Consider the following 25,807-nt stretch of genomic DNA (forward strand, 5'->3'; position numbering starts at 1 on the left):
AAAGGGAACTGTAGTGACATGTATGACCGACTGGTAGATAGGGACGACACCGTACTGGACGCAACAAGAAGGAAATGGGAGGACGACCTGGGGATGGAGATAGGGTGGGGACTCTGGAGCGAAGCACTGCATAGGGTCAACTCCACCTCCACGTGCGTAAGGCTCAGCCTGACGCAACTAAAAGTGGTACATAGAGCCCACTTAACAAGAACCCGTATGAGTAGGTTCTTCCCGGAGGTGGAAGACAGATGTGAACGGTGCCAAAGAGGCCCGGCCAACCACGCCCACATGTTCTGGTCTTGCCCCAGACTCGTGGAGTACTGGACAGCCTTCTTCGAGGTTATGTCCAAAGTGGTGGGAGTGAGGGTGGAGCCATGCCCGATAGTGGCGGTCTTCGGGGTTTCAGAACAGCCAGATCTATTCCTGGGGAGGAGGGCGGACGCCCTTGCCTTTGCCTCCCTGATCGCCCGCCGTAGAATCCTGTTTGGCTGGCGGTCAGCAGCACCGCCCGAGCTGCGGACTGGCTGTCCGACCTCTCGGAATCTCTCCAAATGGAGAAAATCAAATTTGCCATCCGAGGGTCGGACGACGGCTTCCACAGAACGTGGGAGCCATTCATGCAACTGTTCCGGGACCTATTTGTGGCCAATGTACAAGAGGAAGAATAGTCGGGGGAAGGTAGCGGGAGGGGGGGGGGGGGCTACAGGTTCGGTACGGGGGTTCGATGGCTAGCTAAGGCCCAAAACCAAACTAAATAAACATGTTGGGGGGGGGGCGGGCGCAGTTACTACTACGAAGATGCTTACCTGTAAATATGTATGTTAATTTTTGCGTGTTTGTTTGTTTTTTTTTGTTCTTTTTCTCTCCTAACAATTTGTAATTTGTTCAATATAAAATATGAAAACTGAATAAAAACATTTATAAAAAAAAAAACATCGCAGGGATGTACGACTGCGGCAGTATGTAGGAGTCATGCACACTCCCTGGGAAGCTTGCACAGACGTTCATGAACGTCATGTGGGGGTCGCATACCACCAGGATATTCATGGAGTATGTCCCCCTCCTGTTTGTGAACACCTCCCTGTCCCCTGCAGGCGGGCGCATGGAGACGTGAACACAATCGATTGCCCCCTGCACCATCGGTATCCCGGCCACGCTGGCAAATCCACGAGCTCGTGAGTCTTGAGTTGCTCGGTCCTCGGGAAAGGTGATGTAGCGGTCCGCGATGGCATAGAGGGCGTCGGTCACATCCCGGATGCACCTGTGCACCGATGACTGGGAGATCCCGGAGAGATCCCCGCTCGGAGACTGGAAGGAGCCGGTCGCATAGAAGTTAAGAGCGACCGTCACCTTGATGGCAACCGGGATCGCGTGTCCTCCCCCCGTTCCACGTGGGGCGAGGTGCGCCACGAGGTGACAGATATGTATCACCGTCTGCCTACTCAGCCGGAGTCTCCTCCTGCAGGTGATGTCCATCATTGTTAGGAAAGAGATCCGGACACGGTACACCCTCGGCCTTGGTCGTCGCCTCTGGCGCCGTGGCTGCACCCTCACTCTCTCCTCCTCCCCCTCCTCCTCCTCCCCCCCCATGCTGCTCGACAACTGGCAACTCCTCGGCCCTTCCCTCTGCTGCTGCAGCTGGCCCTGCATCCACTGCGGGTTGTGGCTGTGGATGCTGCTCCATCTCCAAATGCAGTGCAGCGGCCCCAACCACTGCGCAGAACATCGCCGTTCTGTTCGCAAACATTGTGCTAACCTACAGAAGGGTGGTGGGGGGCAGAGAAACGGGACATGTTAGACGGAGGTTAGTCGACACCTCGGCAGCCGCCTGCCACGGGATATCTGTGTGTCCCGGTGGCCTGGTCGCGCTGCTGACACACGGGCAGCCTAACCCCTGGTCACTTTCTGCATCCAACGGGCAGTTAACTACGTCCTCTTCACCGGTGCGTCAGTGGCCTGTGGCCGTAAGCCACAGGGCAAACAGCGGCCGTGTCCTCGTGACCGGCACGCCATGGCATGGTGGCAGACATTTTGTAACGGGTTAGACGGGTCACTCGCTCCCTAACCCCCCCCACTCCCACTCCCCCCTCCGTCTCCCCCACTCCCCCCACCGTCTCACCCACTCAGTCTCCCCCACTCCACCCTCTGTCTCCCCCACTCCCCCCTCCGTCTCCCCCACTCCCCCACCTCCGTCTCCCCCACTCCCCCCCTCAGTCTCCCCCACTCCCCCCCTCAGTCTCCCCCACTCCCCCTCAGTCTCCCCCACTCCCCCCCTCAGTCTCCCCCACTCCCCCCCCTCAGTCTCCCCCACTCCCCCCTCAGTCTCCCCCACTCCCCCCTCAGTCTCCCCCACTCCCCCCTCCGTCTCCCCCACTCCCCCCCAGTCTCCCCCACTCCCCCCCAGTCTCCCCCACTCCCCCCCCAGTCTCCCCCACTCCCCCCCCAGTCTCCCCCACTCCCCCCCTCAGTCTCCCCCACTCCCCTCAGTCTCCCCCACTCCCCCCCTCAGTCTCCCCCACTCCCCCCCTCAGTCTCCCGCACTCCCCCCCTCCGTCTCCCCCACTCGTCTCCCCCACTCCCCCCTCAGTCTCCCGCACTCCCCCCTCCGTCTCCCCCACTCCCCCCCTCAGTCTCCCCCACTCCCCCCCTCAGTCTCCCCCACTCCCCCCCTCAGTCTCCCCCACTCCCCCCCTCCGTCTCCCCCACTCCCCCCCCCCCCCCCCCCCCCCCGCTCTGGACCCACCTCCCGTTCTCGGGGATGCCTTCCCCGTTGTGGCCAGACTCCAGCAGTGCGCTGAATTGTGCGCTGAGCGGTGCGCACACCTACTCGAAGCTCTCGTCAGCCAGCACGACTGGTTGACGAACTTGAAAAGCAGGTGTGTTGGCCGGCGTGAAAGCATTGCGTGATGACGTCGGGACTTCGGCCCATCCGGGCCGGAGAATAGCGGGGGGGCCAATAAGTTGCGATTCTGGTCGTGTCGGGGGGGCTTTCGAGGCCTTTGCCGGGAATGCCGACGTGTAGTTTGTGCAGGGTTCAGAGAATAGCGGGAGGGCGTCGGACTGGCATCGCCGTGAAAATATGCGCGGCCCGCTATTCTCCAAACCGGCGTGAGTGCGGAGAATCGCGCCCATTGGTCTTCATTTCTGTAACGGATACACAGTAAACAAAACCTCAGCTGAAAATTATTTCTTCTGCCGTGTAATGTACTAAAGTTTTTCACTCCCAATGTTTGTTTCCACACATACAGTGGGTTGACCTTGGTAGACTCTTTGGCAGTCGGTTCATTAAAACATTTTGTTTAAGCTCATATGCATTTTTGCATGCTCTACTACCTGGGGATGTGGAGAATCCTGAGTACAGCAGCTATTAAAGTGCGACTGTATTTAAAGTGATTTGTGGCAGGCTAAGTGCTATTACTAAAGAGGATTCGAGATGAGCCAATGAGTGTAGCCTTCACTGAAAAAGATCAAAGGCTTGAACGAAACAACAGAATAATTAAGAGTAGGCCATTTGGCCCCTTGAGCCTGCTCCGCCGTTCGATAAGACCATGACTCATCAGATTGCGGCCTCAACTCCATTTTCCTGTCTGCTCCCATAATCCTCGACTCCCTGGCTGATAAAAGAAATCAAACTTCACCATGAACATATTCAATGGCTCAGGCTTCACCTCTCACTGGGGAAGAGGATTTGCAGATTAATGACCTTCTGAGCTATATCCTTACCTCTGTATTAAATGGGAGACCCCTAATTTTCAAACTGTGTCTCTTGGTTCTGGACTCTCCCACATAATGAAACGTCCCTTCAGGGTCTTCATGTTTCAATATGATCACCGCTCATTCTTCGTGACTTTCTTAACTCCAACGGATATAGGTCCAAACTGCTCAACCTTTTCTCATAAGATAGGGGTGGCACGGTGGCACAGTGGTTAGCAATGCTGTCTCTCAGCGCCAGGGACCCAGATTCAATTCTGACCTTGAGTGACTGTCTATGAGGAGTTTGCATGTTCTCTCCGTGTCTGTGTGGGTTTCCTCCAGGTGCTTCGGTTTCCTCCCACAGTCCAAAGATGTGCAGGTTAGGAGGATTGGCCATGCTAAGTTCCTCTTCGGAGGCTGACAGGAAACCATGCCATACCTTCCAGTCCTGACCTCATCAATTATGCACCCAGGGTATTAGCACCATATTCCGTGGTAGGGCAGACATGATAGTGCACACGTCCCACCATCATATCTAGGTGTCATATTGATGAGGCACCCAACATCACTAAAGAAAGAAGATGGACCTCCTGAAAAAGAAGATGGACCTCTTGGAACATTCTGAGGCTGAAAGATGAACCTCCTCATGTCATTGAATATGGAAGATCCACCTGGAGATGCCCCTCTTGCCCACTGCTGTAATGGTCCGGATCCAGGGTTGTCACTGGTCTCCATCCTGACATCCAAAGGCAGCCCCAGGCATTGTTCAGGTGAGTCTTGACTTCTGTGCACCATGTTTGTCCAAGCGTGTTCTGGGCTGGCGTGTTTTCCCACTGGCGTCACGGAGAATCAGGTATAGGAAGATGATTCCGGTCGAGCCTTGATCTATTTGCCATCAGCGAGATGCAAATCAGTTTCACGCGAACCTCCAGCGGGTTTCCAAATCCGTCATGGCAGGCACCAGTGGAAGATCCCGTGGGAAAATCATGCTGGCATGAAACTGATTTTTGGATTCCTGTTGAATGCTTCGCCCCACCTATTATTGAATCCGCCAGTGGGGCCATGGGAGAATTCTTCCCTTTAGGTCCACCTGACAACTTACTTTCCCAGCTATCTTTGTGTCATCAGCAAATCTAGCAATCTTCAGTCCCTACATACAAGTCATTCATATATACTGTAAATGGTTGAGGCTTTGCACTAAGCACTGCGGCATTGCACTCATAACAGCTTGCTAATCCCACTACGGGAAGTGACTATTTTTGAGGCAAAGGAGAACTCTTCAAATTCAGATGTTGTGTAGCAAGCATGTCTGAACATGGCGAGGAAACACAGTGTCCCTTGGATCCATAGCTCAAGGGAACAAATGTGCAAATAGTTCTCAGAATTTAGGATTAGTGTCAAATCAAACTCCATAAATTCTGCTCAGTGTAAGGGAATCAATGCCTGTACAATGTCTGCACCATGTCTGCTAATGACGGGATTGTGCTTGGATCATTTGTAGCACAGATGGTTGTACTCTGGCCTCGGAGTCGGAAGATTGAGAGTTCAAATCCTGTTCCAGGACCTGCGCCCAAAACAAAATCAAGGCTGGTACTCCAACACAATGCTGTGCTGTTGGAAATGCTATCTTTAATTCAAACCTCAGGCACTTCTCTCTCACGTGGATGAAAAGATCTGACAATTTTGAAGCAGGACAGGTGAGTTATCCCAGTGCTGTGGCCAATATATACAGTAAGAAGTCTTACAACACCAGGTTAAAGTCCAACATGTTTGTTTCAAATGAAATAACATGAAACAAACCTGTTGGACTTTAACCTGGTGTTGTATAACTTCTTACTGTGCTCACCCCAGTCCAATGCTGGCATCTCCACATCGTGGCTAATATATATCCAATCAATCAACACCACAAAAACAGATTATCCGTATAATACCACATTGCTGTTTGTGGGCAAATTGTTTGTGTTCAATTTGACTGCTGTGTTTCCTGCATCACAACAATGACTATGCTTCAAAAGTGTTTCACTGGGTGTTGTCATGCGAGAGTATCTTTAAGGAATGGATGTTTTTATAGAATAACTGTAGTGGGTGTACCTTTAAGAAATGGGTGTTTATTACTGCAGTGATGTCAGAGTATGGGTGGAGCTGGGCTGTCTGTCAGCTCTTAGTTTCACTTTGAGAAAAGCTTGGGTGTGTCTGTTTTTTTTTGGTTTCCTTTCAGTGTTGGAGCTGCAGTCAGCCACAGAATGTGTAATGTTGTTCTCTCTGCCATGTAAAGACTATTTCTTGATTATTTGGTGAATTCAGAGTTATAACTGTTCTCAGTAGTGAATTTAAACCTGATGTGCTTCTATTAAAAGTTTGTTTTTAAGTCTTATGGATGTTAAAAGGAAAGTAAGGATTACTTAGTGGTGAATTCTTTGGGGGTTGTATTTGAATTAATGTTGCTAAGATGTTCAATGTATGTTTTGAAAAGGTTAACTTGAGTTCATAAATAAACATTGTTTTGCTTTAAAAATAACTTTTCCATTTCTGCTGTACCACATCTGTAGAGTGGGCCGTGTGCTCCCCATACCGCAATCTATTAAAAGTTGTGGGTCAGATGAACTTCATGCTACATTTTAGGGTTCACTAAACCCTGGCCCATAACACTGTAAAGTGCTTTGAGTGGTCTGGTGGTCGTGAAAGACGCTATGTGATTGCAATTCCTTTTTATCCCCGCAACCAGTCCAGAAACACTGCCAGAGGCCAGATACTCACATTTAACATCAGCATAACGCTTGCAAAAGTATTAAAATATTGCTAACAATTGTAATACTGACCATTAAAACTGACATTTTTGTGTTGTTTGTTTTCCGAAATCCTGATAAATATTCAAGACTGAACGTTTCAAAGATACTCCTGACTTCCGGTGACGACCTGTAGGTGGAGGTGTCACATTAGGTGGCTCCTGCTGGGGTCTGTCATTTGTGGACTTTAATGCCAGGTTTCAGGGGAGTTTGTGAATGCGTTGGTGTGGAAAGGCTGCTCACGAAGCATATGGAGGTGCTTCGGAGGGAGATGATGGTTGTGATGAAAGAGGCGATTGCCCCAGTTAAGGCAGCAGTGATAATAATAATCTTTTTTATTGTCACAAGTAGGCTTACATTAACACTGCAATGAAGTGACTGTGAAATTCCCTAGTCGCCACACTCAGGGTGTGTACACAGAGGGTGAATTCAGAATGTCCAATTCACCACACAGCACATTTTTGGGACTGGTGGGAGGAAACCACAGCCCCGGGAGGAAACCCACACAGCCTTGGGAGAACATGCAGACTCTGCAGACAGTGACCCAAGCGAGATTTGAACCCGGGCCCCTGACGCTGTGAAGCGCTGTGCTACTGTGCTGCCCAGGTGGAGACGTTGGTCAAGGTACAGGAGCAAGGAGAGAAGTTGAAAGCGTTGGAGGAGGCATTGTTGCAAAATAGCGACCAGTTTACCTCGATGGAGGAGGAGCTACGGAGGGTGGTGGAGGCCAACAAAGAGCTCAGAGTTAAGGCGGACGACCTGGAGAATAGGTCAAGGAGGCAAAATCTGAGAATAGTGGGCCTGCCGGAGGTTGTGGAGGGCCCGAAGCAGACCGAGTACTTTGCAAAGATGTTTGGGGAGTTGACGGGGGAAGGGGAAGATTTCTCCTGCTACGAAGTGAACAGAGCACATCACTCGCTCCGGCTGAAGCCCGCGGGGGGTTTTACACCCAAGGGACTGGGTGTATTTGTTTTTCGAGAACTTACATTTTGTGGTGGGAAAGGCACTGTTGGCTGGGATTAATTTTTAGGGTAATCTCTGAAGTGGTGCGCGTGAAACTGGATCCGGACCCTCGGGAGGCCATATTCGGGGTGTCGGACCAGACGGGGTTGGAAACAGGTGCGGAGGCAGATGTTGTAGCCTTCGCCTCGTTGATCACCCAAAGGCGGAACCTGTTAGGGTGGAGATCATCCTCTCCACCCTGTACCCTGGCGTGGCGGTGGGGGGAAGGGGAGGCCTGCTGGAATTCTTGACACTTGAGAAGGTCAAATTTGAACTGAGGGAAAGGATGGAGGGTTTCTACAATTCATGGGCGTTATTCATTATGCACTTTCGAGAATTGATCCAACATTAGGGGGGCGGGCTGGGAGTGGCTGTATGTTAATGGTGACTATGGGTGATTCCTGATTCATTTATTTATGTTAACATGTGGGCTAATGTTTGTGGTTTGGTGGGAGGATGGGATTGTTGTTATGCATAAGGGGATTGACATTGCATTCGTTACTGATTATTGTTTATTGCTGGTGTAAATTTGGGAGAAAATGTTAAAAAGGAGAATAAAAATATAAACAAAAAATGAGGCCTCATGAACATCTCGCCGCAAATGAAGGCTTGCCAGCTGATTCGCCAGCACCACGCTTGCCAACCCCCCCCCCCCCCCCCCCTCAACAAGGTCGAGCAGCACTAAAGCTGCACTTGCTCAGCCAACCCCAACCAGCTCGCAGCAATGACACTGAGGAGACCAGCCCCACGATTCGGGGACGTTGACCTTGGGATGCTTCTAGACACTGTGGAGACCAGTTCCCCTGAGGGTCCATGAGTGTCAGCCATAGGGCAGCGAGTGCTGCCTGGGATGAGGTGGCAGCGACAGTGAGCTCGGGGAGTGTGACCAGGGGGACTAGCCTGCAGTGCAGGAAAATGGTCATAAACCTACACTGGGCAGCACGAGTGAGCAGACACCAAAGCCCCATCCAACTCCCCCCCCCCCCCCCCCCCCTCCCCCGGAGACCTCTGCCTCCCTCTCCCACAGGAGCATCTATCCCCTCACCCTTCAAACCCCTCAAGCCTTCCTTCATCTTTCCCCCCTTCAACCCCCCAACCCCTCTCTCCACCCCCCCCCCCCCCCCCCCCCCCACTGTGAACCATGCGTGAGCTAACAATGCCTCTTGTATGTTTCCTCAGGAAAAGCTCTTTCACAACCGCCGGGAGAGATTCCAGACTGGCGTTGGTGTGCCATACATCAGGATCCTCACCACCTTCGAGGAACGGGCCGCGGAGGTGATCAGTGAGGCCAAGGCCAGGGAGGATACCAATGCGGAGGCTGACAGAAGCCACAGTGGTGAGGTACCGCCAGGACTCACCTAAAGGACCTGTCAATCGTGAGTTTTTATTGCCTTACTGACTGACCCATCCCTCCCACTGACCACATGTCCATTCTCCCACAGGTCCTCCAGCCGACGGCGCGGCCCATCCCGGGCAGAGCCCTCTCCAGCCTCCCAGGGGACCACCTCAGAGGAGAGCTTCGAGGACGCCACTGTAATAATTCCCTCCCCACCTACATTCGGGATTCCTCTGATGCCCTGTGTCAGATTGACAGCTTCCAGTTCGCGGGCCCTAATCGCATCCCATTCATCATGGATGTGCAATCTCTTTACACCTCCATTCCACACCAAGATGGCCTGAGAGCTCTTTGATTCTTTCTCGAAAAGAGGCCTGGACAATTCCCATCCACCACCACTGTCCTCCGCCTGGCTGAACTTGTTCTATCTCTCAACAACTTCTCCTTTAACTCATCCCATTTTCTCCAAATCAAAGGTGCAGCAATGGGTACCCGCATGGGTCCTAGCTGCGCTTGCCTTTTTATGGGATATGTGGAACATTGGAACATTCCTTGCTCCAGGCCTACCCGGGTCTCCTCCCACAATTCCCTTCCTGTTAGATTGATGACTATTTTGGTGCCGCTTCATGTTCTCGTCCGGACCTGGAAAAATCCATCAACTTCGCTTCCAGTTTCCACCCCTCCATCACTTTCACCTGGTCAATCTCAGACACTTTTCTTCCCTTCCTTGATCTTTCTGTCTCCATTTACGGCAATAGATTGTCTACTAATATCCACTACAAGTCCACTGACTCCTACAGCTATCTGGAATATAGCTCTTCGCACCCTACACCCTGTAAGGACTCCATCCCTTTCTCACAGCTCCTTCGCCTCCGTCGCGTTTGTTCCAATGGTGTCACTTTACAAAATGGTGGTTTGAAATGTGTTCCTTCTTCCTCAACCATGATTTCCCACCCACGGATGTTGACAGGGCCCTCAACTGTGTGTCGTCCATCTCCCGTGCCACTATACTCGCTCCCTCCCCTCCGCCCCAGAATAAGGAGTCACATTTCACCCCACCAGCCTCCGTATGAATCCTCTGCCGTTTTCGCTATCTCCAGCGTGACACCACCACCAAACACATCTTTCCTTCACTCCCTCTGTCAGCATTCCGCAGAGACCATTCCCTCCGAGATAATCTAGTCCACTCTCCACCATACCCAACACCTCTCCCATCACCCATAGCACCTTCCCATGTAATCGCAGAAGGTGTAACACCTGCCCCTTTACCTCTTCCATGCTCAACATCCCAGGCCCAAAACACTCATTCCAGGTTAAGCAACGTTTCACTTGCTCCTCTTTTAATTTCTTCTATTACAGTCGCTGCTCCCAATGTGGTCTCCTCTATATCGGAGAGACCAAACGCACACTGGGTGATTGCTTTGCTGAGCATCTTCGGTCTGTGCGTATTCAGGATTCTGACCTTCACGTTGCTTGCCATTTTAACACAAGACCCTGCTCCCATGCCCACATGTCTGTCCTTGGCCTGCTGCAATGTTCCAGTGAAGCGCAACGCAAACTGGAGGAACAACATCTCATCTTCTGGTTAGACACGCTACAGCCTTCCAGGTCTCAACATCGAATTCAACAACTTCGGTTGATTAGATCTATCCCACCTCGACCCATTTGTTTTCATCCCATTTCATTTTAACTGTCTTTTACCATTTCTTTCTTTATTTATATATATTTACCGCCCCCCATCTTATCCACCTCTCCTTATCCTTTCTCCCCTTTGCTTCCTCTCCTCCCCACATCTACATCTGTCACAGTTTACCCTCTTATGTTAGTTTCTCTGCAGTTTGCCCTTTCACATCTTTTGTTCTCTCTGGGGACTGCCATTAGCGCTCTTTCCCCTTAGCTTCTGTGGCCATTAGCACCCGGTTTCCCTGGGTTTCTGTGGCTATGACTCATCTTTCATCCTCACTCCACAGTATAAATATCTCCCACTTTCTCTGTCTTTAAAAAAAAAAATTTTTTTAAAATCGAGCTTTGACAAAGGGTCACCTGGACTCGAAACGTTAGCTCTTTTCTCTCCCTACAGTTGCTGCCAGACCTGCTGAAATTTTCTAGCATTTCCTCTTTGGTTTCAGATTCCAGCATCCGCAGTAATTTGCTTTTATGCCACTATAATAGTCGCAGCACAGCTGTCATCCCCACCTCGGTGGGAAATGTTAGTGGGCAGGCTTCAGGAGCAGAATCTGATGAGCACCGCACTGTTGCTGATGGACAGCAGTCGGAGGTCTTCTGGATCCCAGGACCCAGCTGGGTCCCAGCCTGATGCTGAGCCTGTGGAGGAGGTCATCCCGGAGCTGACGGAGACAATAGGGTGTGGCTGGGACATTCAGAGGGAGATGTCAGCATCACTCCAGCAGATCCATAGCCGCTTGGAGGAGTCCCAGAGGCTACGGGTGCAGGAGATGTTGCCGGCAATGCATAGCACCGAGGCCAACACCACTAGGGTGGCGACTGCAGTGGAGAGCCTGGTGCACAACATCGGCACCATGAGTGAAGGTGTCCAATGCGGCCAGAGCTGCAGAATGTCCCCCAGCACCAGCATGACCTTGATGAGCTTCTGTGGAACATGTCCCGCTCTCAGATGGAAATGGCCGAGGTGGTGTGGAGCTTGTCCCAGTCGCAGGTGGGCATTTGCGAGGTGCTGAAGAGCATGTCCGCACATCATGTCCCAGTCGCTGATGAGCATCACTGAGGCCATCAAAATGATGGTGCGGGGACCATGGGGATCCGCCAGGGCTGGCACAGCCACACGATGCAGGGGCAGCTGGGGCTCAAACTAGCTGCCCCTCTGTCCCAAAGTGAACCCCACTATCAAATGGTGGGCACCAGCTCCCCTGAGTTCCACCCCTCTGATGAGGCCGCGTCTCACAGCCAGCACACGGGGCACGGCTGTGCATGTGCTGCTGACAAGTGAGCTGGGAACCTCGGGACATGGTAAGCAGTTGGCTACCTCCACTTCAGATGTGCATCCTGGGGACACAGCAAATGTAGTGGTAGAGCTAGGAGGGCAAAGCACATCAAGGATAAGTGGGGGAACCACAGGAGGGGGGGGGGGGGGTAAGTAGGGGGTGAAGGAGCTGGTGGTGGGGTGGGGGAGGGGAGAAGCACCATCGAGAGAGTGGGGAATTGCCAAACACAATAAACACATTTGTGTACAACCAGTATGATGCCTGTGTCACCTTCACCTGCAATGCGGACCGACCCCCGAACATTTGGCCCGTCTCTCCAGCATCTTCCCCTCCCTGTGGCACCCACCCTCCGGCCGTGGACATGTCTCCGGAGTGTGTCCCATCCCCTGGATGTTCGGACGTTGGCTGCTACGTGTGTGGTGTTGCCTCCCAAAGTGCTCAAGCATAGCGCCCAGGCATCAAGGTGTGATTGGGGTGCTAGGCAATGACTCCCACATGCTAGATGGCCTGCCCACCCACAGGAATCCGCTTGGGTTGTGTGAAGTGCTCACTTAAATCACGATTGCCAATTTCCTATTAGCAATAGCCTTCAGCCGCCAGGCCAGAGGCCTCGGCAGTCGGTGGGGGTTATGGGTGGTCGGTGGAGCAGACAGGCAGGGACACCAGTTACCCCAAGAACGATCCGGGGGTTGTCATGGTGGTGCTGCGAGCAGTTGCCCCCCTGTTGCCCCCTCAGCCTACCTCCCGATCCCCCCATGGTGGCCCATCTCCCTGCGGAGGGTCCCCCACCCCCCACTGAGCACTGGGGCAGGAAGCCCAGCACGCCCAGGCTCTTTGCCTGTGAGCAAAGATGTCTACTCATCTCCTCAGCTCCCCACAGAAGCCCTTCCATCAGGTTCACGTTTCTAAAAAGAACTAGCCAGCACCAGCGTGACCACTTGCTGGGGAGGCAGCTGATTGATGGGAGGCTGTTGGATGTAGGGTGGTTCTCGTTAATTGTATATGGAAATTGGGCCTATGTGGTGACAATTGGTTTCTTTCACTGACAGGAGTGGGCTGGTTGCATCACAAACTGTTTGCTGCCTGGCATGCTCTCGTTTTTGGCCCCTCCTGCTATTCACTGGCCTCGTTTCGCTTGAGCGAGAGGATAACGAGGCTGAAGAATCGTACCCTGTATTTATACAGTTAAGTAATAAAGGAATCATTCTGGTAAAAGTGTGAAAACAGGCTCTAAATAGGTGACATTCTTGTTTCAAAGTCTGGATTTAGCCCACAACATAGGTCCTAATTTTCAATTACCATAATTTGAATTTGCTAAGATTCAGACCCCCAAGTGAGAGGGCTCCCAGGTTCACGGACATGGCACAGGAGATGAAGGAGATCCAGAGGAGGGATGTCTGGACACAGTGGGAGAAGTAGTCCAGCTCTCTCTCCTGTCCCTCCATCCTGCAGCTGCTGTGCCTGGCTGCGTCTCCTCTTATTCCTCCTACAGACTAGCCCCTAGGTACACGCTGGTGACTGATGTGTTGGGTATGCTGGGTCTGCGAGGACTGCGTTTACCATAGCAGTGAGAGAGACAGGCTTCCAACACTTGGAGAAATGCAACTCTATTTTATTGAACTCTTAACTATTAAACATACTGGAGGGGGTGAACTCCTCCTCTTCTTGTGCGAGGCTTGGCCTCATACAGTTTAAGGTGCTGCACAGGGCTCACATGACCGGGACAAGGATGAGCTGGTTCTTTGGGAGTGAGGACAGGTGTATTAGGTGCTCTGGGAGCCCAGCAAATCATGCCCATATGTTCTGGGCATGTCCAGCATTGGGGGAATTTTGGAAGGGCGTGGCAGGGACTTTGTCGAGGGTGGTAGGATCCAGGGGTCAATCCAGGCTGGGCGCTCACAGTATTTGGGGTTGCGGAGGAGCCGGGAGTGCAGGAGGCGAAAGAGGCCGGTGCTCTGGCCTTTGCGTCCCTGGTAGCCCGGCGGAGGATTCTTCTTCAGTGGAAGGACGCGAGGCCCCCAAGCGTGGAGGCCCGGATCAACGACATGGCAGGGTTTCTCAAGCTAGAGAAGGTGAAATTTGCCCTCAGGGGATCAGTGCAGGGGTTTTTCAGGAGGTGGCAGCCATTCCTGGACTTCCTGGCAGAACGATAGAAACAGGCCAGCAGCAGCATCCGGGGGGGGGGGGGGTGATGTTTTGTACTAAAGGGACGGGCACAGTTATTTTGTGCCAATGTCGGGCATTAATTCATTTCCTCTTCTGTGTATATGCGAGGGGGGGGGTCTGTCCTGTCTATTGAAGGGACGGGCAGATGTTTTAGGGAATGATGGGTGTTAGTTTCTCTCTTCCGCTGTGTGTGCGAGGGTGGAGGGACGGGGGGCGGGGGACTGTTCTTTGTTTAAAAAAAAAAAATCTGTCTTTTTGTTGTTGATATTGTGCAAAAATTTGAATAAAAACTATTTTTAAAAAAAACTATTAAACATACTTTAACTGTGGGTTGACACTATGCTGAGTTGACTGGAGACCTGAGGCTAACCTGACCGGACTATTTTACTACCACATGGTGGATGTTCTAGTTGTTGCTCACAGGCTCTGACTGTCTCAGAGGCTGTATCCCAAGAGAGCGGGAAAACTCGTGCCCTCTGGCTTTATAGCGGCCGTGTCCTGTCTGGTGATTGGCTGCTGTGTTCTGTGTGTTCATTGGTCATCCTGTGTGTCAATCAATGTCTGTCTGTGCACTATCATATACTTGTGTGTATATTATGACAGTGACCATGGCATTCCCTTTCTCTTGGTGACTCCTGTAAGGTTTCCAGTGAGGTAGGGCAACACGGTGTTCACTCTTTTTAGGTGAAGTCTTCCGAAATCTTTAGTATAAATGTACAGTGTTGGTGATTACTTGTACAAGATGCCCCAGAAAATCTAGGTCAAAATGTGTTTCACAGGTCTTCTCCAAACTTCCAGCTGCAAGTGAACAGTAAAGCGTGACCAGCTTAACAGTGGTTTATTTATTCTTGTTCAGATGGTCCTTGTTAGGAGAGGTTGTTGAACAAAATACAATCCACCAAATGATCTTTAATGAGGGCTAGAAGGCAATTTAATTCTCAATCAGGACTTTCGCAATGCTTCTGGCAGCCATTATCAGCATTAGACTCCTTTACCATGCTGTCAGCTTGTACTAAAGTACTATATGTAAAATAAATGTGAGGTAAGTAAACATTTTGCTGCACTTAAATCTAAATTTCACTACGTAATCTTGGCATTGAGTCTTAATCAGCGGGAGTGCCATAAATTAGTTAGGGTTAGTTGAAATCCTTGACATGGGTAAATAATAGCCAAGATTTTCCATTTGGTTTTGCCAACAGAATGGGCATATGTTGGATAAAACCAATGGGAAATAAGGATAGAGAATTATCTTTGCTTATGTAGTGGCCAGTATAAATTTATACTTGCATTTCTTTCTGGCACTAATAGCACATGGCAGTTTGTAAATGAGGCCCTAATTAAAGCCATTCATGAAACTATCATTCCAGCTGTTTCAACAACCCACTCATTTGAAATGGGATGGTTGCTCAGACCCGAGCTATTGGCAGACGTAATAAGGGGAATGTCCAAGAAAAACTGCCTTTGCAGGCTCCACTTCATTTGGGAGGCAATCAGAACTGTTCTGTTTTAATCTGGACGACAGGCAGTCTCCCTCACAGGTTGCAGTCAAGGTTACCACAATCCTGAACAGCTATGCCCCAGGCTACAGACTACTGTGGGGCACACCAACAACATCATTCAATCCAGAGAACACAGATACGTCAAACAACTTTCTGCTTCATCTAGAAATCTGGTGACAGATGAAAAAGCCCAAAATGTCTTTTCACGCTATTGGGTTTCTTATAACCAAGGGGTATTATTGAAGTTCAGTTGGTTGGGTGGCTGGTTCGTGATGGAGAGCGATGCCAACTGTGGTGGTTCAATTTCCATACTGGCTATGAAGTGCCTTCTCAACTTTGCTCCTCATCAGAGGTGTGGTGACCCTCAAGTTAAATGACCACCAATCAGCTCTCAAAGAGGAGCAGCTTAAGGTTCACTGGGACTGTGGCAACATTTGCATTTTTGATTGATGGTACCAATGTAGCCTTCCAAAGTCTAAATATGCAATCTCATTCCTGAACCACAATAAATTCCTCTCCAGGAAGTAGGCGATGAACAACAAGAATCATACGAGTGAATAGTCTCATTGGCAACAGTCTGAAAGATAATCCTTTTGAACAAGAAGCCAGACTCAAAGGCCACTCTCTTCAGCCATGGCTTGCAACATCAAGCTGCACAACGCTACAATATGAGAAGACTCTGAGGCTCAAACAGCCAAAGAAATTATCAAACACTTTATAGATATTTGGAAGAAATGCCATGGAATGGAGTGCCTTCCAATGCAGACTCTCTACTCTAAGATTATCATAGAATGTTGCATGCTCCACAACTAGCCACCAAATGCCAAACAACAGTGTAGACAATGGAAATCCACCATAACCAAGGATGCAGAAAGACACTGTATAAAGCAGTAAACGTGTTACAGTCAAATGTAGCGCTGTTGCTTCACAGCGTCAGGGTCCCAGGTTCAATTCCCAGCTTGGGTCACTGTCTGTGCGGAGTCTGCACATTCTCCCTGTGTCTGTGTGGGTTTCCTCCGAGTGCTCCGGTTTCCTCCCACAAGTCCCGAAAGACATACTTGTTAGGTGAACTGGTCATTCTGAATTCTCCCTCCACGTACCTGAACAGGCGCCGGAGAGTGGCGACTAGGGAATTTCACATTAACTTCATTGCAGTGTTAATGGAAGCCTACTTGTGACATTAAAGATTATTATTATTACGAGACCCACACCTATGCCACCTCCACCTTATGTATTAACAGTCCTCTCCACAACAGACATAGATGCCCTTCCATTAACATGCCATTAGCTTGTTATATATTTTAAAATGCAAATGCTTCACATACCATTGGAAATTGAGTTTGTCTGCTTCTTTGGTCAACCATTTTTAGTTTCTCTTCCCAGAAACAATGGGCGCGATTCTCCACGGCCCACGACGGGTCGGAGAATAGCGGGAGGGCCTTCCCAACAATTTTCCTGCCCTCCCGCTATTCTTCCCCCCCCCCCCCCCCACGGCCGCCCCACGACACGAATCGCTGCTCGCCGTTTTTTACGGCAAACAGCGATTCTCCCCAGGCCGATGGGCCGAGTTCCCAGGCCTTTACGGCCGTTTTCACGAACGCAAACACACCTGCTCTCACCGTTCGTGAAAACGGCTGCAAAGTGCCGTCCCGGACAACCATGGCACCAATTGGCAAGGCCGTGCCATGGGTGGCATGGGCCTGCGATCGGTGGGCACCGATCGCGGGCAGTGGGTCCGATACCCGCGCACTATTTGTTCCTCCGCCGCCCCACAGGATCAGTCCGCGGTGCGACTGAGGGGCATGACGGCCCGCGCATGCGCGGGTTTGACGCATATGCGTGATGATGTCATCCGCGCATGCGCGGGTTGGAGCCGTCCAACCCGCGCATGCGCGGCTGACGTCATTGTGCGCGTCAGCCGCCGTGACGCTTGGCGCGCGGGCTTAGCGACGGTCGCTAAGCCCACGATGCCGTGCTTCACGGGGCCGCGCTGCTAGCCCCGCCCGGGGGGACAATCGGGTCCCGGGAGGGGGCGCAGAGGCTGCCGTGAAACACGGCCAGTTTCACGGCAGCCTTTACGACTCGCCGCATTTGCGGAGAATCGCGCCCAATGAAACAACCTTTATTAATTCTAGCTGCATGCTATTTTCCATACGTGACTGGCAGGATGCTCCTACTGGTCATACTCAATCCGGTCAAGAGTTCACAACAGCTATATTTATATGATATCTATAATAATATAATAATCTTTATTGTCACAAGAAGGCTTACATTAACACTGCAATGAAGTTACTGTGAAAAGCCCGTAGTCGCCACATTCAGGCACCTGTTCGGGTACACAGAGGGAGAATTCAGAATATTCAAATTACCTAATAGCGTGTCTTTCGGGACTTGTGGGAGGAAAGCGGAGCACCCGGGGGAAACCCACGCAGACACAGGAAGAACGTGCAGATTCCACACAGACAGTGACCCAAGCCGGGAATCGAACCTGGGACCCGGGCGCTGTGAAGCCACAGTGCTAACTACTGTGCTACTGTGATCTTTAACATAATAAAACAACCCATGGCTCTTCGTAGAAGCTTAATAAAACAACATTAGACACCAAGTCACATCAGGCGATAATCAGGTCAGGTGGCCTGGTCAGAAAAGTAGGTTTTAAGGAACATTTTAAAAATAAAGAGTTGCAGAGTTTTAGGGAGGGCATCCCAGAGATTACAGTCTTGACATCTGAAGGCACTATAACCAATAGTGGAGTAATTAAAATCATGGAAGGACAAGAGGCCAGGATTAGATAAGAGCAGATATCTCAGAGGGTTGTGGTGCTGGAGGAGATTACAGCAATATGGAAAGCGAAGCCGTGAAGGTTTCTGAAAAAATGGATGAGAATTTTAAAATCAAAGCACTGCTTTACCTGTCAGCCAATGTATTTCATGAAGCACAGGGATGCGAGACGATGGGACTTGGTGGGAGTACTGATACGGGCAGCAGGGTTTGTCAGGACTGCTTTGGAATAGTCAAGTCGAGAAGTATTAAAGGCACGAATGAGGGTTTCATCAGCAGTACAGCTTAGGCAGGAAAATGGGTCGCCTCAGTGATGGTATCGACATGCGATCAGAAACTCATCTCAGTGTCAAAAATAACACCAAGGTTGTGAAAGTCTTTTTCAGCCTCAAGACAGTTGCCAGGGTGATGGGTGTAATTGGTATTTTGGCAACAGAGTTTGTTGTGGGAACTGAAGACAATGGCTTTAGTCTTCCCAATAACTAATTTGGTGAAATCTTTGTTCATCCAATACCGGATGTTGAGCAAGCAGATTGACAATTTATAGACAGTGGAGAAGTCAAGAGAAGTGGTCAAGAAACTTGTGAGGACAGGCGCCATGTTTTTGGATGATGTCGCTAAGGGCAAGTATATAGCTGAGGAATAGGGGGGGGTCCAATAATTGATCCCTGCGGGACACCAGAGGTAATGGTGTAAGGGCAGGATGAGAAACCATCACAAATGATGCTCTGGCAATGATTAGATGATAAAAATGGAAATAGGCAAGTTTTTTTCTACCAATCAGATGGCGGTTTTGGAAAAGGACGCTGTGGTCAGCCATGACAGAAGTGGCAGACAATTAGAGAAGGATGAGGAGGGACAGTCAACCTTTGTCACAGTCACATAGGATGCCATTTGTGACTTTGATTAGAGCTGTTTTGGTACTATGGAAAGGGCTGAAACTAATTGGAGGCATCCAAAGATGAAATTCTGGGACGAATGGACATGGATTTGTGATGTGTTGTAGAACGTTATTATTATGCATCTTCTCATTTAAATCTATTGTTGATGTCATCAGTAGGTGCTGTGATGTCATTAGTTGCTGTTGTTGTTATCTGTGTATAATTATTTAACTGTTGTTATTTCAGGGATGGGGACATGGATTGGGGGGACAGGAGGGCGGACAGGGGAAGGGGCAGGAAGGACATTGGATGAGTGGTAATATCACTGGACTAGTCATCCAGGTACCCAGGCTAATCCTTTGGGGGAATGTGTCAAATCCCACTAAAGTAACTGGTGGAATTTAAATTAAATTAATAAAATCTGGAATTCAAAGAAAGCCCGTGAAACTATCATCAATTGGTTAAAAAAAACATCCAGTTTACTTATGTCCTTTAGGGAAGGAGATCTGCTACTCTTTCCTGATCTGCCCTACTTGTGATTTCAGATCCACAATAATGTGGTTCACTCTTCACTGCCCTCCATCGGGGGAGCAGGAGATGGGTCTCATAAACAACATGAGTTTGCAGAGGACATGAGGGACGATAAGAGAGAATCTATAGAAAGATGCAAGTTCAAGGCTAGGGCTGGGGAGAACCTCAGAGGCTGTTTGGCCCTGGGGGCTCGGGGAAGGAAGGTGACCAGCAAAGGCAGTTAACCAGATGGTAAACATACTGCCAAAGAAGTCCATGAGCATGTCACACTTAGTGTTGGAGGTGTAGGTAGAGGAGAAAAGGGAGAGGGGTTTAAGAGGACAGTTTGTAATAGAGAAAGAAGTAGGGAATAATGTTTGCATTCGAGGATGCTCCTGGAAGAGCGAACAGGTTTAGCATTTAGCAGACAAGAACAGGGCCTGGCAGTGCTTTAAATGGTCCTGCCGGAACTGGCGATGAATGGCTAAACCAGTTGTCCGCTGTATCAGTTCAAGTCTGCGTTCCTTTAGCTTAAAGGAGCAGAGATGAGAGCTGTACAAGGGATAACAGCCAGAATGAGAGAAGCTATTGTTTTTAGGAAACTAGGCAATCAAAGATAGACCTGAGACTGCTGTTGAGCAAATGAGCAACTGTGGTCAAAGGCTAGATCGTTGGGATTTGGAAAGTTTCAGCTGTACATGAATTGAGGCTTTTTATTCAGGGGCAGACAAAGAAGGACACTGTGTATATGTAATGAGGATTATCTCAGAAAATCCCCGGAGTAACGTCAGGAAGCATTAACCCTATTATGTTCAAGTCCTGGCTACAGGTCTGAATGGTACACAAAGAATAATTACAGCTAAACTCAACAACCATTCTTAAAAACAAGAATTTTACAATAAACTGGGACAACTTTCTTTACCAGCTGATATTTGTCTCCATCTTGTGCATGTATCATATTATAGATTAGTGGTGTCATACCATGAAAGTAATGGTTTCAATATTTAAAATTGGCTCATTAATAGTCCACAGTTGGTTAGACAAGACCACACTTAGGTGCACTTCATTACATGTGATTCTTGAGCTTTCCTATTAATGTATCCTGGTTTTTTTCTCCATAACATAAAATTCTGCCATCTACAAAATGTACAAGACCATCACACTGCAGGACAAATTCCTGCGAGGCGCAATATTAAAAATGGTTTTATTGTCTATAAGTACAAAATAGTTTTCAGTTACCTGCAGTTTCTACAGATAGTATTGAACAAAACAAAATCATCAACGTATTATCAGACAATGTGAACTCTTTTACACTTCACCATGGGCAGCCGAAGCTACACACTGTGAAAAGTGAGTGGTACATTTTCAATTTACAATTGATTCACTAAAAAAAAAATTGCTTATTATTTTCCTCAACAACCAAATCATGGAGACATTTCTCTCTCTATATATATAAAATAATAAATGCATTATGTTTCTTTGTACTGTACAGTAAGGCTGTCATTTCTCTTTCTCCTTGGTCAAATGGAAAATTCTAACACTTTGTATTTAAGTTAATAGCTGCTGCTCTGTGGCTTGATATATGACCCCTGCATTTCTATCTGCCACCCACCTGCTTCTTAAGCACTGAGGGAGGATTTCAGAGTCAAAAGCAATCTCCTGCTTGGAGCTCCATGATAAAACCCATCAGCTGAACATCAATGTCAGTTCTATAAAAGTGTAAGTGCTGTCAATGAAAACACTGGAAGATTGCAGGTCTGCTTTGATGATGAAGGTGAGTGCAAAGCTCCTTTGTATCTGTGCGGGAAGGAGGACATTGTGAAATTTGATATTGTCGTGTCCAGGTTGAAGCAAAACCTTTATTTCTAATTTACACGCAAGAACAGTTTTCCTTATAGAGCATCCTCCCGTAATAGCAAGGCCATTTCTCAAGATAATAACATCATCCAACGGGTCAGTATATCAAATATTAAAATGAAAATACACATACTGTATGTTACTAACAGATGGCTTGAGCTGGTATTTCCCAGGGAAATGTCAATTAAAATGTCTGGTGCTACAGTATGGCACATTTGCCAATCTATCTTGTCAGTCAACTCATTGATTTTTCCATCAAGGGCGATATTTCATTCTTATATTGTATTATAACCACGTTTATTTGGTTGCATTTATTAGATGAGTTGTTGGCATGTCTCCCCAAAGCAACAACATATGTGGTAACGTTGCCTCAAACAAAGTGCCATAAAAGGTTTACACAGATATTTCTTGATTTCTGCATTGTGTGTGTTACCTTTGCATGCGGGAACATACACCCCTTCCATCCCAGGCTCGCAGTCAGGCTGTCAGGTGCCAGGAGGATAGGGGGAGCATAACATTCCAGCCTTGCTTCTTTGGGGGAAAAAAAGCCATGCAGTTTCAATTGAGGAGACAAAGAACACAAATTATATTCGAGTGGTTCATGAATAACATTTCTTTCTGAACAAGCGGACTGATGTACATGTGCACATATTTATGAATACAGAAGTCAATATGTACTTCAGTCATAAATAATAAAAACATTGAAGATTTCAACTATCATGGAAATTAAGTCACAAAATGTACTCAAGGGCTCCTTTAGACTTCTGCTGTAACTCAAGTGGGGGCTTCAGCAGAATCCAGTCATGGGGGGGCGCTGAAAGTGCTGCTCTAATGTTTAGGTGTCCACCAGCCCCAGAAAAATTAAACTCCTTCCCACTCAGACCACAAGCGCAATGCTGGAAGGCATTTGGCATTAATCATGACATAGCCATTGGGATTGTGCCTCGGGGATTTTCACAATCCAAATTCTTTGGCAAACAGCAGGTTTGAAAGAAAACAATCCGTAAAATCCTTGTAACTCACATTAAAAAAGATAATCGCAGAATCCATGCCTCTGGAAAAAACAGGTTGCTGATAGTCAACAAAAACATCCTGATGGATTTATGCATATTGGCAAAACAGCACTCGTTTTATTGGCGAGCGAAGATGTTGCTAATGCCACTGATATTTATGATGCAATTTGACACTCTTAATATCCTGAAATGTGTAGTACCCACCATACAAAGTATGAATAAATCGTAAATTACACAAGTACAGGATAGTGAGGAACCTGACTCGACATTACAGACATCATGATCTGCGGAGATATTAGAGATATGGTTAGACCAAATGTGTCCTGTATGTGGATCAAATTTGTCCTATACATGGATTGAAATCTGTCCTGTACGTGGATTGATATTTGTCCTGTACATGGATCAAATTTTTTTTTTGTTATTTACAGCACAGAAGGAGACCATTCGGCCCATCGTGTCCGCACCAGCTCCCAAAAGAGCTTTCCAGCTAGTCCCATTCTCCTGCCCTATCTCCGCAGCCCTCTAAATGAATCACTTTCAAATATGGATCCAGCTCTCTTTTGGAAACCTCCTGTGGAATACGCCTGGAATTTATCCTGTACGTGAATTGAAATTTATCATGTACATTGATCAAAATTTGTCTTGTAACTTGATGATTTAAATGGCTTTTCTCAAGTTTAAATGTTCTTCTTAGAATCTTTATTTCAGAATTCTGCCAGGCACAGAGACATGCTGCACACTGGGCTTGCAAACTTTAGCAGTGCCACTACGGAGAGATGTTCAGCAGAGGCTATGTACTTTTATCAACGTACAGAAATATAATTGCAAGGGAGAAACGCAGGCTGCACTGATGCCCTTTCAGTAGTTAGCTGTAGAAAGATATTAGCAAAGGCCTCGTAACAGGTCACCATTCTGCTGATAGTTGGGCAAAACTTTCAAGATAGGATGTTCTCAAAAATAAAATAAGGCAGAATCTGGGAGGAGGTAAATGAGTCACTTATACACTCGCATAGCTTGGTAATGCTGAACCGTTACGAGTTTTGACAAATTATAATTGCCAATTTCGTATGTGTTTATTTTCTGGCATAGGTTTTCACTATTATCCATGGCATAGTTGGTATAGTTGTTATACATTTAAAAGCTGAAAGGTGTATTGTAAAAAACATGACTGGGAAAGCACTACTGGAGCCCACAAAGTATTCGCTCGTCATTATTCAGTCAAATAAGGTGACATGTTTGTCAAATGATCTTTGAAAAAGCAAGTAGGAAAGCAGGAGTTCAAACCGATCAATAAATGCAAGTTGGCTGTATTTGACATGACTACATAACAGCAAAGTGAAGTAAGTTAGATGTCTACCCCAATGCATGTACAAAATCTGGTAATCTTGTGTAGAGGTTGAGCAGAAACTCCTGTAATTAATTTACATAGTTCTGCTTTGTGCTCCCTTATGATCTTTTAGACTTTGAAAAGTGGAATAATAAACATTCTTTCAGACGTGGTATAGCCAATGCACTGACGTATTAAAACCACAATTAGCAATGGTAATACAAAGGTAATAGACCATTTTGTACCTTTTTTTAAACTCATGGGATTTTCCCTTGCAAAAATAACCAAAACATAGTAAACCTGCCGTGGTGTCCCTACTGTAACCATTTATACGGCATTTGTAATGGCGAATAGATCTCCACGAGAACAAGCTCCATATGAGCTGTTAACATCATAGGACACAGAACTAGGAAACTGAGAGAGATGGTATGCAGTCATCAGTCAGTGCCCTGCTATAACAAACAGGTGATTAGAGTTCAATTCTTATATCTATTCACAGGACAGGGCGGCTTGGTGGCACAGTGACTAGCACTGCTTCCTCACAGCTCCAGAGACCTGGGGCGGGATTTTCTGATCCAGGGGCTAAGTGTTGACACCGTCGTAAACGATGGAGCATTTTATGACGGTGCCAACAGGTCCCTAAGATCAGTGATCCTGCGCCGCACAGAGGGCCAGCACAGCACTGCAGAGCCTCATACTGCTCCAGCTGCCAAAACGGGCGTCAGGACGGGCGCCTCGTGTCCGCGCACGCACACTACTGCCGGTGTGAGTTTGCGCATGCACATGGGTTGCCTTCTCCGTACCGGGCCCCATACGCAACATAACGGAGAGCTACAGGGGCCTGGCACGGAGGAACATAGGCCCCCACCAGGAAAAGCCCTCCTGCCAATCGGTAGGCCCCGATCGTGGGCCAGGCCCCCGGGATCGGATCCACCCTCCCCCCCCCACCACCAAGCCGCCCCCCCCGGCAATATGAACGCCAAGGTCCTGCCGGGTAGGACCATACGAGACTCGGCCTAACTCGGCGGGCACTTGGCCCGTCGCGCTGGGAGAATCGCCAGGGGGGCTGCGTAAAGCGGCCCTCGTCTGGTGCTGCGCCTATCGCGCCGCATGAATCGCACCCCCCCCCCCCCCCCCGCCGCGTGGGGTCGGAGAATCCCGCCCCCGGTCTCAATTCCGGCCACGGGTGACTGTCTGAGTTGACTTTGCACCCGGTTCAATTCCGGCCTTGGGCCATTTCTCTCCGTGGTTGCCTGGATTTCCTCCGGGTTCCCTCCCACAGTCCAAAGATGTGCAGGTTAAGTGGATTGGCCATGATAAATTGCCCATTAGTGTCTAAAAGGTTGGGTGGGGTTACTGGGTTACAGAGATTGAGTAGAGGTGTGGGCTAAAGTAGGGTGCTCTTTCCAAGGGCCCGTGCAGACCCGATGGGCCAAATGGCCTTCTTCTGCACTGTAAATTCTATGATCTATGACAAGAGAGTGTGGGAGCACATGTGACAAGGCAGAAGTGAGGTGAGTTACGAGTGCTGACTTGGAAATTTGGTGCAGGTCGGAATCAGATAAGTTTTATCAAAGCCATAATTTAGATTAGCAGTCAGACTGATTTAGAACATTAAAACTCCACGCTGATTTAGCTAGTTAAGGGCCTGATGAAGAGAAACTGTTTGGCACTATCAGTCACCTGTCAATCAACTGAAAGTGAATAAGTGTTAATCACTGTAGCAGGAAACAGACTTGGCAGTTGCAACTTGGGTGTGGATTATCAAATCTCTATACAAGTAGACAGATTTTGCTATGGCACAAAATGTGATGAGGCAGGATTGCTAACTTAGAAATTTGGTGCAAAGAAGGAAAGAGGTGATGCTTTTTATATCTTTATTTCAGCCTCGCCTCCAGAAGCTGGTGAGTGTTCAAGGCTTTACGTGAGCAGGCAGGTCATGGGGAATTTTAAAGATTTTACCCCTCTAAACACAGGCAGAAGTTTTAACTGG

General features: G+C 48.6%; 1 protein-coding gene and 1 long non-coding RNA gene across 2 annotated transcripts in view; one reads left to right on the forward strand and one right to left on the reverse strand.

Annotated features, from left to right (window-relative positions):
- Positions 1-25,807, reverse strand: part of LOC119977218 — a 469,907-nt gene that overhangs the window by 90,093 nt on the left and 354,007 nt on the right. The gene's annotated exons all lie outside the window — the stretch shown is intronic.
- Positions 21,255-23,169, forward strand: LOC119977403. The gene is made up of 2 exons (XR_005463194.1): positions 21,255-21,391; positions 22,916-23,169. It is a non-coding gene; the product is annotated as an uncharacterized LOC119977403 (long non-coding RNA).

The sequence above is a fragment of the Scyliorhinus canicula genome, chromosome 14 (genome assembly GCF_902713615.1).
Source record: "Scyliorhinus canicula chromosome 14, sScyCan1.1, whole genome shotgun sequence".
NCBI lineage: Eukaryota > Metazoa > Chordata > Chondrichthyes > Carcharhiniformes > Scyliorhinidae > Scyliorhinus > Scyliorhinus canicula.